Source organism: Chroicocephalus ridibundus, chromosome 19, assembly GCF_963924245.1.
Source record: "Chroicocephalus ridibundus chromosome 19, bChrRid1.1, whole genome shotgun sequence".
NCBI lineage: Eukaryota > Metazoa > Chordata > Aves > Charadriiformes > Laridae > Chroicocephalus > Chroicocephalus ridibundus.
In genome coordinates, this window is record NC_086302.1 from 8943650 (window position 1) to 8957936 (window position 14287).

Below are 14287 nucleotides of genomic sequence, written 5' to 3' on the forward strand. Positions count from 1 at the left end.
TCTGTCCAACATTGTGACTGGCGGGGGCTATTTTGCAGTAGTAGGGGGAGGTCTGTGATCCGAGTGAAATCGCTCTTCGGATAGGGCAGACTCAGGACGATGGTGAGTCAGGGTTTGACATCACCCTGTGTTGCACGTGGAGCCCTTGGCTGCCAAGCTGAATTGTTCTTGAGGTCTGTTCCTCCTCTCTGCTTGGTCAGGCCATCCCCCGCCTCGCCGCTGGCATCACTGTGCACCAGCTCAGGAAAACTGATGACCGGGGCGCACGCACCACTGCCGCAAATGACAGAGCTCTCTGGTAACACCAGGGCTTCGACCACCCTTATTAGACCTTCACTGTCTCCATACTGTCCTAGTCCTGACTCACCCTTACCTTAACTTGTGCCATCCTAACAGAGTCCTTCGGCTGGTGGGGAGGAGGCATTGCTCCCCCGCACGTTCACAATGCCTGTTCAAGTGCAGAACACTTTAATACGGAAGCACAGAAAAGTTAAATAGCAAAGCAGTTACACGAGAAACCATGTTCCAGGGTGGGCAATTTATTCATTTAAAGTACAGCGTTAGGCCTTCAGAACATGACAAGCACAGTGCGGAAAAGTCTGATAGATGATAATTGCTCTACTCTTTGCTAAGCAGAAATTCACTGCACAGTCTGTTAATCTTTAATTACAAGCAGTAGACTGGTATCATTTCTCTCGGCTTAGACTGATCGAGGTACTAATATTCTGAGATCACGGTTGTAGGACAAATTCCTTGATTCTTGCAGTCCTGTCATTCATCTGGGGGGTGAGCAGGAAGGCTCAACCCGGGATATGTGTGTGCGTCTGTGCACTTGATGAAGGAGGAGGAAGCCCCTCCTTGAGCCCACGCAGATCCCCCCTGCTCTCTCACAGTCCCCCTTCCCCTGCCATGGTTCCCTTGACTCAGCAGCCCCGCTGTGACCGTTGCTCACCCTTGTCTTTCCATGCAACTCTCCCACAGCCACAAAAGTGGATTTTGGCTGGTCTGCTGAGAAGCCTTGAGCTGGCTTTGGCCGGAGATTGTCATGCAGCTTTCAGATGCAGTTGTCTTAAAGACCATGGGGTGGTGCAGCCCCACTGCCTGCCCTTCCACCCTCCCAGACATCCTCCATAGCAATGGGGAAAAAAACACATAAGAAACTCTTCTGTCGAAGAAAACCACTGCATTGCAAACTGGGAAAGATACCTAAACCATCAGTCCTCTATATGGGATGGGACTGCTCATAGCCAGAGACCAGCACCATGTGCTGAGATGTGAACGTATGTTATGGTCTGGTAGTGAGGAGCAGAAGAGGAAGAATCTGGTTAATTTGGTAAATCTAGGTAAGGGCCCTGCAAACAGGGGTTTGCTTGGCTCTTGCCACATGATGACCTTGCTGCATGTTACAGAAAATACTTTGGTGTATTATTCATGCCCCTGGCACCCAGGAGGTGGCAGGAATCTTATGATGCTGCTGCTTCACCAGCCCCATCTTTGCAAGGTTAAGCCCTGGGCTCCAGTGATGCAGGAGGTGTCTGCAGCTGCCATGGCCAGGTTCCTGGCTGAGCTCTGGAGATGGGGCTGCCCCTGCCTTTGGCAGAAGACAGATGCAGTGCACTGCCCTGTTGTCGCAGTTATGGCCATGCCGGGTGCTATGGCTGTGCCAACGCTATTCAGCCCCACAGGACTGCAGAGAAAGCAACAGGGGAAGGGAGGAGCCTGGGATCCCTGCAGGGAGGTCATGGTATGTGCCTGCACAGAGACAGATGTCAAAGGGTACTCTCATCGCGCACACAGTTCAGTTCCAGCAGGTACTTCTGAAGGGCTGTTTGGAGATCAAAAGGACAGTCTTTGTGCAGAATCAGTTGCACAGTCATGGTGGGTGGCTCACTGGGGCTACGTAATGGGCCAGCCTGTGACTTGCATGCAGCTCACACAGCCCCTAGGCAGCTGGTTGGAGGAATTCAGAGTGTTTCTGAGGTGCGGTGACGAGATTGGCACCTTTGATGATAGAAAAAAAACCCAAAGGATACTGACAAGGAAAGAGTACGGAGGCCAAGTGATGCTAGTCTGCAGCAGGGAAATTGGGTGAAATAAAAGCCTGAGGACTAAGGTTCAGAAGTGCAGGATGTGGGCTGGGGGTAGCGTGGAATAAATACTAAATTGGCTAAAAAATACAAAAGTACAGCATTGTTCACACATTAAGGAAAAGTATAAAATGAAGAGGCTTCTGAGATAGAAAATAGCCGCAGCTGGCATGAAGGACACAACATCTGTGGTTCCCTGATAAGCTACATGAGGTACGGGATGGGATGCAATTATTCCGTGGCTTTACCTTATGATGTATAGCGGATACGGGAATGGGATGATACCATGAAACAGATAAGCTGCCAATTAGCTGCCCGCTAGATGCTCAGAGCCAACATTTTGTCAAATTTTGATGAAATGCTGTCCTTTGTGCGAACTTTGCTCATTATAATGTCATTATAATACCAAAACACACCTCCATCCTGAAGGCTACCCGCCTCCAAGGTGCGACCACTCCTTCTTGAGTCGGCGCCCTGAATTTCTCGTAAACTATACCTTTAATTGTGAAGCGAGAAAAATTTACACCAATCATGATAAAAGTATGTATGACTAAAGTCACTCAAACTCCACCTTGAAGATGACAAATAGTATAAAAATAGCCCAAGAGAGGGGGGATACCCAGGGAAGACACCATCACAAAGAATTACATCACTGACTTCTGGGATCAGTCGACGGGCTGAGCCTCTCTTCCCCCCCACAGGGACGCCTTTGGGTAAGACTTAGATTATACCGAGTGCTTCCTTGGGAAACTTAGAAATTTCTCTAGAGACTCTCTTTTCTACATTTAGAGCCAGGCTGTATCGTTTATAACTTTGTCGCGCGTTTTGTATATGTAACAATACTTTCATTTGCATGTGCTTTGCAGACAGTGTATTTATCACCGGCAATCCTAAGAACCTATATATCTGTTGTTTAAATAAACTGCACTTTTTTAAGTAGATAGTTGTTTTGGTTTCTCACTGAACGCCACCAAAGACTCAAGAGTGGCCGTGCTAGTTCATGAGCACGACTAGACTGAAGGTGCAGTCCACTATTAGTGTCTCCAAATCGTAATAGTTTAATACATATTAAACGCGATTGGACTGATAGTGCTGAATTGGGCATCACTCAGAATTTAAACCTAGCCGCACCTGGCCTCCCACCTCGGTGAGGAGTGTTAGAACGCAAGGGGGTTTATTTTCTGCCAAAACCGCTTTGCCCCTTTTCACGCAACAGGTAGTAGTGGGGTGTATGACAGGGCGCAACTCCCTGCAGGTCTCTGGCGATCAAGGGGGCTGAGCACAAGCTCTGGAGATGTGCAAGAGCGGCTGCAGATAGCTGCCTACATTGACCCTGTGAGATGTTGAGCCTGGCCAGGGCTTCACAGAGCGGCTGGCAGGAACAGTGACAAGGTGAGGGGGACAGCGCGGGTCAGAGCATTGCAGGAGGGCTTCCCCCTTGCTGCAGGCTGCCTTGTGCTGCCCTTTCTCCACCCTGGGGCTGCATCTGCCCTGGCACCTAACATCTTGCTGCCTGAGGCGAAGAGTGGTCCCCACCAGGTGTCCCACAGCCTGTCCCAATTTCATGGCCGTGAACCGAGCGAGAAGGGGCAATCTCTCTTCCAACCTGCTCCTGCCGTTGGTGACAGAGAAGACAAATGCCAAACCAAGCTTATCACCCCTTGCCCCTGCCAAGAGATGCCTGTGCCATGGCATGGGTTGTCCCTGGGCAGCTCAGCCTGTGCGGGCTGGGGAGCGGTGTAGCAGCATCAGCGCTTCCCACAAGGCTCCTGCATCATCTCTGCCACCACAGGGCATCTCAAGGCCTATTGAAATATTGAGTTCGACATGTTGAAGCACAGACTCCTTACATCACCCTCCCAGACCATAAAACCCGGGACAGAATACAGCTACTCTGACAAAATGTATTTTTAAGTTCTCTGGTTCTTTCCCCAGGGTGGGAATCTTTGGGCTTGAACAGGGGGTTTGCACCATGGTAAGTGTCTCCACGCTCAGGTGTAACCAGTCTAGGGAAAATTTCTTAGTGGTTTTCCTAGATTTAGGTGTTGCAGTTTCTCTTAAATCACACTCGAATGGACAAAGCAGGGTCTCTGGGCAGTAACCGCAGCGCTTTAAGAGAGGAGGGCTTAAAATGTGCCCTTTTGGCCATTGTTGCAAAGTATCTGTTGTTTCCCTCGGTCTCTGATTGCTCAGGGAAATCGCAGAAGGTAGAAAATTAGATACAGATTTTTCAACACCAATGGACAGAAGCAGCAATGCAGAAGCAGCAGCACAATTTTCCTTATTTGAAAACAAGATCCGATTCATTATGCTTAAAACTTTCTGACAAAAAACATCTGGAGAGGGTGTTTTGGTGATTCATTTGCATGAAAACTCTATTATTACAGTATAACCAGCTCTCCAATTGACCGAAGTGTCTTTCAAGAAAAGGTACGTAGACAGGGACAGAGTTTCTAATGAAAGGACAAGCAGAAAAAGTATTGATTTTTCTCATCCTTTCAGGCCTTCTTTAGAAACACAAATACAGCACAAATTTAATTCCTCCCCTCTGCATTTCATTAATGATTGCAAAGTATTTAAAGATATTAGAAGAGAGATTTATATGGCAAGACCCAGTTTTATCACTATAACATGGTAACAGGACACTGTGTTTCCCCCAGACCAGCCAGTCCCATTAAAACACCACTTTTTAATGATGATGTGGCACTATACAATCGGGCTGCAGGGGTCCCACACAGACTTGCTGGTGGTTTTAATTTTGGCCTAAAAATCTTCCCTGAATCGGAGAGAAGTGACTTCCCAGCAGGGAAGGACAGAGGGTTCAACAGCCCCTCCACACCCAGCTTCCCCAGGTTATCTCCTGTTTTACCTTAACCCACAACTGCTAAGTCTCTGAAAACCGTCAAAACCTGGATGTAAGCTGAAGGTCGCCTGAACCAGGACACGGGGAGTTGGGAGGTTGTCCTCCCTAGTGCCTCTTTCCTTCTGGCCCAGGACTGGATGCTCGTGGAGGAAAGTGGATGCCTACTGCTGGGACATGCCCTGGAACACTCATTTTTCATTGATTGCAAGGGAGAAAATTTATACAGGGGAATGGGGATAGCAGAGACAAGTGCTAGGAGAAGGGTGAGCCGCCTTGAAGCTCTGGGCTTCAGTGTGTTTTTTGCTCTTTTGCTCAATGGGTTCCCCCCTGCCCAGTCTTGGTACTCCACACTGGGTTGGGCACCCTCCTGTCCCCATAGCAGGCATGTTACCACCCCATCCCCTCAGAATTTCTTGCCAAAGCACACCCTCTCTGCACCTCTCCGCATACCAAATGCTCCCTGGCCAACCTTCACCCGGGAGAAGATGTAACGCTGGTTCCCGCTGCAGCTCCGGTCGGCTCCATGCAGCACACTCTGGTGTAGGTGGGTGCCTCTTGCAGCGTATGGAGGCGGAATCTCCATCTGCGGTGTCGTTCTGGTTCACAGCTTCCACCTGGCCCTGGTGCCTGGGGATCACCTGCACAGACCTAGTACCCCAGTACAGCCCAGCACCCTCCAGTGCCACATCTGTGCTCCATCGCTACGCCTTCGGCAGCGCCCTGCCCCCACTGCCACAATGGATGCAGTGCAATGGCTCTGACTTCCCAGGACACACAAGAGGCACACCTCATTTTGGGAGACCTGCCTTCCCGACTGTGGTGTGTGCACTGGCAGGTACCCTGGGGAGATGGGCCTTTGCGCTGATCCAGCAAGGGTCTTCTTACCACAGACGTGCAGCCCTGCCTCTGTGGGCCTCTCACCCGTTCCGAGTGCTTGGTGAAGACCATATCTTCTTTGGGCACAGTTTGATACTTTTCCAGTAGCAAATAAGGGATGATCCCAGTTATGCCTCAAGGGCAGACTGTCTCTAATCCATCTGCTGTTACTCTGGGAGAGCCTGGTCAGAAAGATATTGCCAATATCCCATCCTTTACTGTCACATGTTGTTAAAACACAGCCAAGAAAGACATCCTTGCTGCAGTGAGCCCTGCTGAGTTTGTGCAGCTGCATTGATTTTTGTAGCCACCTCAGGGACATGACTTTATGTCTAACTCCACTGTTTTCAGAGATGATGACCATCTGTATCGTCACTTGGGCATAAGCTGGATTTGTTAAACAACTCCTGTGTTAATCAGGACTTAAATCTGAGAAGCCAGGCCACTGGTTCAGGAATGTTTCAAAAGTGGTGAAGTCAGTCCTGGGAAAGACAGCTACCTTTTAGAGCTACCTCAATAAGCTCTAGGAATGGGTCAACAGGGATTTTATGAAGTTCAACACAGGCAAATGCCTGCTTCTTCCCCTGGGATGGAATAACACCATGCAACTGGGACAGGTGGGGGACAAGTACTTGGGGAGCAACTCCTTAAAAAGGCCTGGTGGACAAGAAGTTCAACAGGAGGCGGAAGTGTGTCCGTGTGGTAAGGATGGCCAGCCACATACTGAGTTGTATTAGCAAGAAAACAGACAGAGGTCTGGGGAAGTGATTCATCCCCTCGACTCAGCACCTCTGAGACATATCTCAGCGTTGTGCCCACCTTGGGGCTCTCCAGGGCAAGGGAGGTCTGACAAACTGGAGAATCTAACAGAGATGATTAGGAACGGAGGCGCACAATGTTCAAAAAGACACTGAAGGAATTGGGCTTCTTCAGCCCAGCGTAAAGAAGGTGTTAGGGATGATCAAACTTCTGTCTTCAACTACCTCAAAGGAGGGTCATAACGAAGATGGAGCCAGACTCATCTCACAGGTGCGCAGCAAAAGGACAAGAGGCAGCTCACACAGATTGCAATGAGGGAAACTGACTGCGCATCAGAAAAAACAATTGTTAACCAAGAGTACCTCAGCCACTGGAGGAAGTGCCAAGAGCTGGTAGACTCTCCATCCTTGGAGATTTCCAAAACTTGACTGGAGAAGACCTTGCTAGGTCTGTTCTAGCTTTGGAGTTTGCCCTGTGTGGAGTAGAAGGTTGTACGAGGTGACTTCCAGAGATCTCTGCAAGTCTAAGTCTTTTTCTGTGATTATATTATGAGATCTAAATGCCATAAGCATGGGAAATCCAGGTGTATGACTGGTTCTTTATTAAATCCAAAATCATTTGGATATACGTGGCACCAGTCATTCCATTCTGCCTTGACGGCAGGTGATAACTGCAAGAGTAAACAAAGCATATGAAGGAGTATAACATAATTCAGTTTGGTAGGGATCAGAAGTCCTGAATTGGAGTAATGTGATTTTTCAGGCACACTTTTGGTTTTTAACCCTCTGTGGGGCAGAGTTGAAGCTCTGTGAGATGCATAACTGCACCACTCAAAGACGAGGCTGCAATGACCATTCACCCAGCCCTATGGACCTCCTTGGTAGCTCTGCATACAAATGGGCCTCGTGGAGATGTACTCAGTGCAGAACTGAAAAAGGCTAGTCAAGATACGCAGCCAGGTGGCATCTAGTGCCCAAATTGGGGTGGATGAGACAGTTTGCAAAGGCTCTCTGATGAAAGGAGGGCTATTCATCATTACTGGCTTTCAGCAGTGCAGTCCCTTTGACTTTAAAAGAAATGAGGGTTAGGAGGGACGTGTAATATTCTCTGAAGGCAACACATCCTCTACACTGCAGAAGGAGTATGGCCTAGAAAAGGATGCAATGGAACGAGACAACGCAATAAGGTGTTAACAGATGGGTAGAAAGTATGCGCTAACAGGAACAGAAGAGTGAGCAATCCAGATCATCTGATACCTTAACTCCATTCTTTTCGTGCAGCATTTTCCATTATGTGCCCTATACAGACCTGTGTGACTCAAGATCTATTCTGATGCCTTTTCAAGGTGAAGTATTTCAGTATTTCAAGGAGATGTATTTCAGGCAGTCGCATTTAGGAGGACGATATTTCTCAAATGCACGTAGTCTGCTGAAAAGCCAATGGTTAAATGTGGCTGGCTAAGGCAGAGGCCATCAAAGTCCAGAATTTCCTGAGAACTCCCCTTCCCTCTCAGGCCCATAGCTGGCATTAGCTGGCCCCCTCCATAGTGATTCTGAGTTTCTCCTTTCCCAAGTCTTCACATTCCCACCTTTGGCAGGGCCCACCCAGAAGAGCCCCTCCACAGTCTGTCCATTGGCAGGCACAGAAGGGAAATGCTTCAAAGGAGTGTATCAAAAGCGATGGTTCCCCACATTGGCCACTGAATAGTTATGCTAGGCACGTACCTCCAGCCTGTCACCTCCATTTCTACCGTCATTGAACCCCTGTGGGTGAGCTCCTTGCCCACTTCACATTTCCTCTACAAACCCCCATCTTTCCCAGCTTCCTTACTAATTTTCTACTTTAAAAAAAATTTTAGTGAACTCCATACAGAGGATGTTTACCATAAAACCAAATAGTGGATGTGTCAGGTTCAGCCAAAGGTTTATTTCCCTGAGATGCTCTCTCTGCCAAATGCAGATATCAGCAGATGGGCAGCAGATGGGACATGGCTCAGGAAGGAACAGAGAGATGCCTTCATTCTGGGCTTTCTCCTGAAGTTACTGGGAGATGAAATAGAGCTGCTGGGTATTTCTGCATGAATGGGGAGCACAGGAGATGGAACAGCACTGCCTGCTACCTGCTTCCTCTGGCACTGGGGCTGCTGGCTGCAACAGGAGCATCCACCACCAATGTCTAGAGGGAGATGGATCCCACTGCAGTGAAACAACACAATTTTCATGACTGTTACTGCAGGAACCAACCTTGTTATCCTGGTCACTGTCTCCTCTGCTGACGGCCTCAAGTGTCTCCTGTACTGGAGAGGACGTGGTGGGACCCAAGGACACACACCTGCGCTGTCAACACTGTAGAGCAGAGCAGCCCACCTCCCTGCCAGGACAGCTGGGACCTCTCTGGCTTTCACCCAACTGCACAGAAAAAGGCTTCAGGGCGGGGGAGGGAAAGCAAGGCCCCCTCCATCCACTCTTGGCCTTTACTATCCTTGTTTTTCCCTTCATCTTCTCCCTCCTCCGCCCTACAGAGGAGGCTCATTGCATCTTAAAAGGGGAGATACATTGATCCTCATGGATCCCTTCCAACTTGAGATAGTCTATGATTACATCCCCCTAGTCCCTCACGCAGTTCCTTTTCCCATGATCTCATCCCTCATTTCCCCCGAGAGTAATTATCTGTTCTTTCTCATCAGCCCCCATAACCCTTCCGTCACTGACAGCAGAGTCAGCCGAGCAGTGTCCCCCTTTTTAATTTCCATCACACTGTTACAACCACACACCTGTGAATCCCTCTGAAATTTCACCCCTTTTGTCCTCCACAAGTTGCTCTTTCCTTGCAAAGTGCCAGTCCTGCCCTGAACACACACAAGGCTGTCCTGCCATGGGCAGGGAGAAAAGGAGGGAGGGGAGCGAAATTCCATTTCAGAATCAGTCTCCCTTAACAGGGAGACCTCCTTGACCCCTTGTTCAAGTCAGAGACATCTGAACACCAAGCCCACTTAATAAAGGTAGAACCAGGAAGGGACCTCACTGCCTCACCTCAGGACCCATCATTGTCTCTAAGGTGGCAGGAGGATGCAGGGACCACAAAAGAAAACCACAGCTCACCACAAAGGCTGTGCCTGTGTTGCAGCCCTTTCTCCTTGCTAGTCCCCTTTGGGTGGAGCTTCCTAGCCAAGAGGTAGTGGAGAAGGGCTTCCTGGGGAGTTTTCTTCGTCATTCTCACATACCTGGAAAACCCTGGTTGTCAGATGTCCCTCAGCTCTCTCCCCTCTTTCCTACCACCGCTTCCCTTTTTCCTCCTGCATCCATGCTCAGGTGTTTGTCTCCCTACAGGGACCCCCCCCCCGGCCATGGTGCAGACCCCCATGCCACCCCTCAGACTGTTGCCTTGAAGCAGTGGGCAGACTCCAAGGGCACCCTGGCTGCATGCACCAAGACTTAAACCTCCCCCCACCCGGTATGGGGTCCTTAGCTCCTCCCCCTCCCTAGCCCCCAAATACCCTATACCACCACTCAGCAGACACCAAGAACTCCACCGCCAGCCCAGACCCCTGACCTCCATCGGTGCCTCCAAGATTATCATTCTCCTTCACCATTAGTGATCCTCTGGAAGTGTCTTTGTGTCCCCTTGGGCTGAGTGTTTGGTTGGATCATGTCTGGGATGATGCTGTGCCAGGGATTTACTCCTGTTGTTAATGGGGTTGCAAAGCCCAACACAAAGGCCACAATGTTATTTAGGAGAAGCAGCGCATTAAGATGGGATGGAGCGTCCTTGAGACTCTGCACCAAGATGTGGGCAAGATGTCCAGTCTTCTGACATATTTAGAGGACTTTCATAGTTAGGGAGTTCTCCAAGGGAGGGTGCTCTCCTCGTTGTCTTAACCAAAGACATGGGGCAGAAAGAACAAGCCACCACATGTGGCATCTCCAGAGCCACCCGTAACATATTCCTGATACCTCCACGGTAGTGTTCAGAGAGCCAGAAGGGAGCCTGGACTCATCTAAGATGTCTCCTGGCACCAGCGCTGCAGTATGCTCTGGATTTGGCTCCAAATGCCTCTCTGTTTTCTCAGCAGGGAGAACAAGATATCAGCTCTCTTCACAGCACATCATGAGACTCGCCCACCTGTGCAAAGCATTTTGGACTCCTTGTACTCATGACACTGTTTTTAGTATTTAATGAATGAGCCTTACAGTCAGTAAGACTGTTTGGCTCCATTTGAGGGATCCAGTTTTCTTTTCCTGTCTTTCTTGAATTGTTTTTCGTCAGTGCAGATCTAAAAGCTAATTGGGTTCACTGGAACTCCCAAAGCAAGCAAAAAAAAGTCCTAAAAGTCCGAAGAAGGACAATGTTCTTTGAGATGTCTCCACTGAAACAATGCAGAAACAATGCAGGAACACACTCTACGTTAGAAACACTGCTTGGAGTTTCAGGTAATTTAAAAATACAAATTTAGATCACTATATTGGAATTAGAGCTTAACAGATTTATGCTTTAGTCTGTATTTCCTTTGGCAAAGCTGGAAGCTTTGGAGTGGCAGAAAGTCACCGGAGAAAATCTAAAATGATGATAAAAAAGTGGAATAGTGAAATGGACTCTTTGGGCAGACCAGAAAATATTCCAGTTGACCTGAAGTGTTTGCTTTTGAAGAATTTGTAACTAATTAAAAAACAATAATGGGCTGATTGCCTACAAATGCTTAATATCCCAGGTCTTCAGGAGAGGCTGTGGTCTCCGTTTCTGCATGACAGGATGTCAATTTTTTTCATCTCAGGAAAGACAGAGGCACTCCTCATGTCCTAGCAGAAGCGATTTCCATAGTGTTCCTATTTGAAACAGTAGTTTTCCATTTCTGCTAACAGAAATTTTCCTGAGCTCTCAGAGCTTGTTGGTCAGCTACTTTTACAACCAGGGTGTTCTCGCAGGGCATCCTTCTGTGAATGTATTTCAGTAAGTATCTTTTGGGGAAGGAGATAAGAAAACCTGTCACTTTCTCACGGAAGAGAGGTAGACTGTATTTTTGATACTGGCATATTCAAGCTGAGCTTCGCTGTAAGCCCTCTTCGTAAATCAGATGTTTGTCTGTGAATACTGAAGTTCTGTGCCTATGGATGACATCAGCATGTTGCAGGAGACAGAGGTTGCTAGGCAGTTTGTAAAATACTCTATATTAGGCATGCAAAGCCTCAGCCACTTATTGAAGGACACAGGGCTTTCCTTCCTGGCCCACCTTAGCAGAGTCTGATGGCAGTTTCTCAAATCGAAAGGTCTGTTCTCGGCATGGCTGCTTTGGTCGCACCATGGTGAGCCCATCAGTATGTGCTCCTCTTCTTCTTCTTCTTCTTCTTCTTCTTCTTCTTCTTCTTCTTCTTCTTCTTCTTCTTCTTCTTCTTCTTCTTCTTCTTCTTCACAGATTCAGAAGTCACAAACAAGTCAAAAGTTTTAATAGCTCATGTGAAATGATCACCATAGCTGTGCTTCTACTGGGCTCTACTCCACTGTCTTCCGCCTCATGCTAGAGCCGTTGCTTCCCACAGGGCAGTGAGCAAAAGCTTAAATCCCCTATGCCAGGCTTTATCCACTTCCCATTTTGGAGTGTTTATTCTCTCTAAATCTGACCTGTTGGACTGCCAGAGCACAGGACAGGCTTCGCAGGGACAGTGGGCTCACAGAAATGGCAGGAGACGTGTGCCACACATGGTGGAGTTTGCAGTCCTTATTTTTCAATTCAAAATCTGACAGATCATCTCCCAGAGATGAGATGGGAGGAAAGTCTCATTTGTGCACCCTGTCAAGACCATGACATGAAAAAGGTGCTACATTTCCATCATGACAGGGGCTGGGCAAAGTCATGTATGACTGGCAGTGGGCATGTAAGTGGTTAAGGTGATACAAACCGATAGGTTTGTGTGCTGATTTAGGGCATCTAAACGTTAAGAGTAATTTAGCACTAAGTTAGCACTAAAAATCCACCCTGAATCTGATGAACTACCGCGAGTTCCTTCAGGATGCTAAGAAGTTGTTACCAGGACCAAGCAAGCTCACTTTCCGTGGATGGTCTGGAATTATGGCTGCTCCTTACTGTAGGAAATCAGGTGATACGTCTCAGTAGTTACATGCAGTTTGAATCCTTACTGTGGGTATCTGACTTTGACATGTTGGTCTAACTCTTTTGTTCAAAGATAGCAAGGAAGACTAAAAGCCAGGAACAGCAAGTTGTGTAGGGCTTTTCTTATCCATACTCAAGCTTCCAAGCTCAATTTCCAAATCTGAGCTCTCAACTTAAGTTACCTGCATTAGTGACTTTATTTTCTTCTCCCATTTGAAGCTGGATATACCTCATATAATCCTACACACTGATCCTTTTCTGAAATTTTCTGTCCTCTATATGCCTTGCACAATCCTGTTTATTCCAAGTGGTTCTCTATAGCTTGAATATATTTCACAGCAATTTCCAGCAATATAGGAAAATAATTTTTTTTGGCAGTAAGTTCTCACAGTCTTTTCCTGGAAAAACTCTGGCATCCCACACCTTGGTGAAGAGCCAGTAAGTTCAGTCAGGAAGTTTTGTATCATGCTAAGTGGTGGCTCTGGGGAAGTTTGATCCTCTCTGATCTACTTGATCTTCCCACAGCTCCTTGCCTTGCCAGGTAGTGTTTTCACACACCGGGTACTCCAGCTGAACAGCAGCCAAGAGGCAATGGGCACAAGTTGCAGGAAGGGAAAGCCTGAATGGACAGAACCAAGAACAGACTTTACTTGGAGCGGCCAAACACAAGTGCAGAAGCCTACTGATATTGTAGGGGCTCCGTCAACGGAGGTTTTCAAAACTTGACTGGGTCCTTAGTGACCTGCTCTTTCTTCTACGCGAGTCCCACTTGAAGCATCTGTCTCCTTGGTGGACAGTGGACCCATGTTGTAGTCTTGTTTCCAGCCCTGTCTATGGCTCCATCTCCTTTTGTTCCTGACTGGACTCCAGGGAGGGACCTTGAACATCGTTCACCACTTGCCATGTCTGTCACAGAGGACCCAGTTACCAGTATCCTGCTCTGCCCACTGCGTTCAGACCCTGTGAGACTTCAGTATGTTGGTGAGAGGATGGGCTGTGCTGCAGCCACCCTCACCTCCTGGCACACCAGCCCTCAGAAAGCAGCATCTTCTCAAAACCTGCAGGCAGGCAGGCAGATATGACTTATGAAATCTGGTCAAGTGCCTATCTCAGATGTTGGAACAGAAACAGAAAACTCCCACTGCTGCCAAACTCTGTTAGCTCAAATGGCAGGTGTCCGTGTCAAAAAGATAAACCTCTTTTTTTTTTTTCAGGTTGCTTTTTTCAAATGTGTAGGATATCTTATTCTAAATAAACTGCATTGAAAGAATATCTGGATTTAGACACCTAAGCAAGTTTTCTGCAGAGATAGGAGAAATCCCTAGTATTCTCAATGTGAACAAATGAACTTTCTTCCCTCTAGACAGTTCCTGATGCCTCCTGGAGTCATCAGCACTCTGGAGATTATCTTTGGGTTCTTGCTTCCCTTGTACCACCACAAAAAAAAAAAAAGCCTTTCTAAGCAAAAAAAACCTTTATTGTACATGCTTTGTGCCAGTCCTTGCAATAACACTTCATTTGATTCGGGTTCCCCAAGCAGCCAAGAAGTTGAAGAGAAGGTCAGGGTCATTTTTGGATCTGCGGGTCCTACAGGTA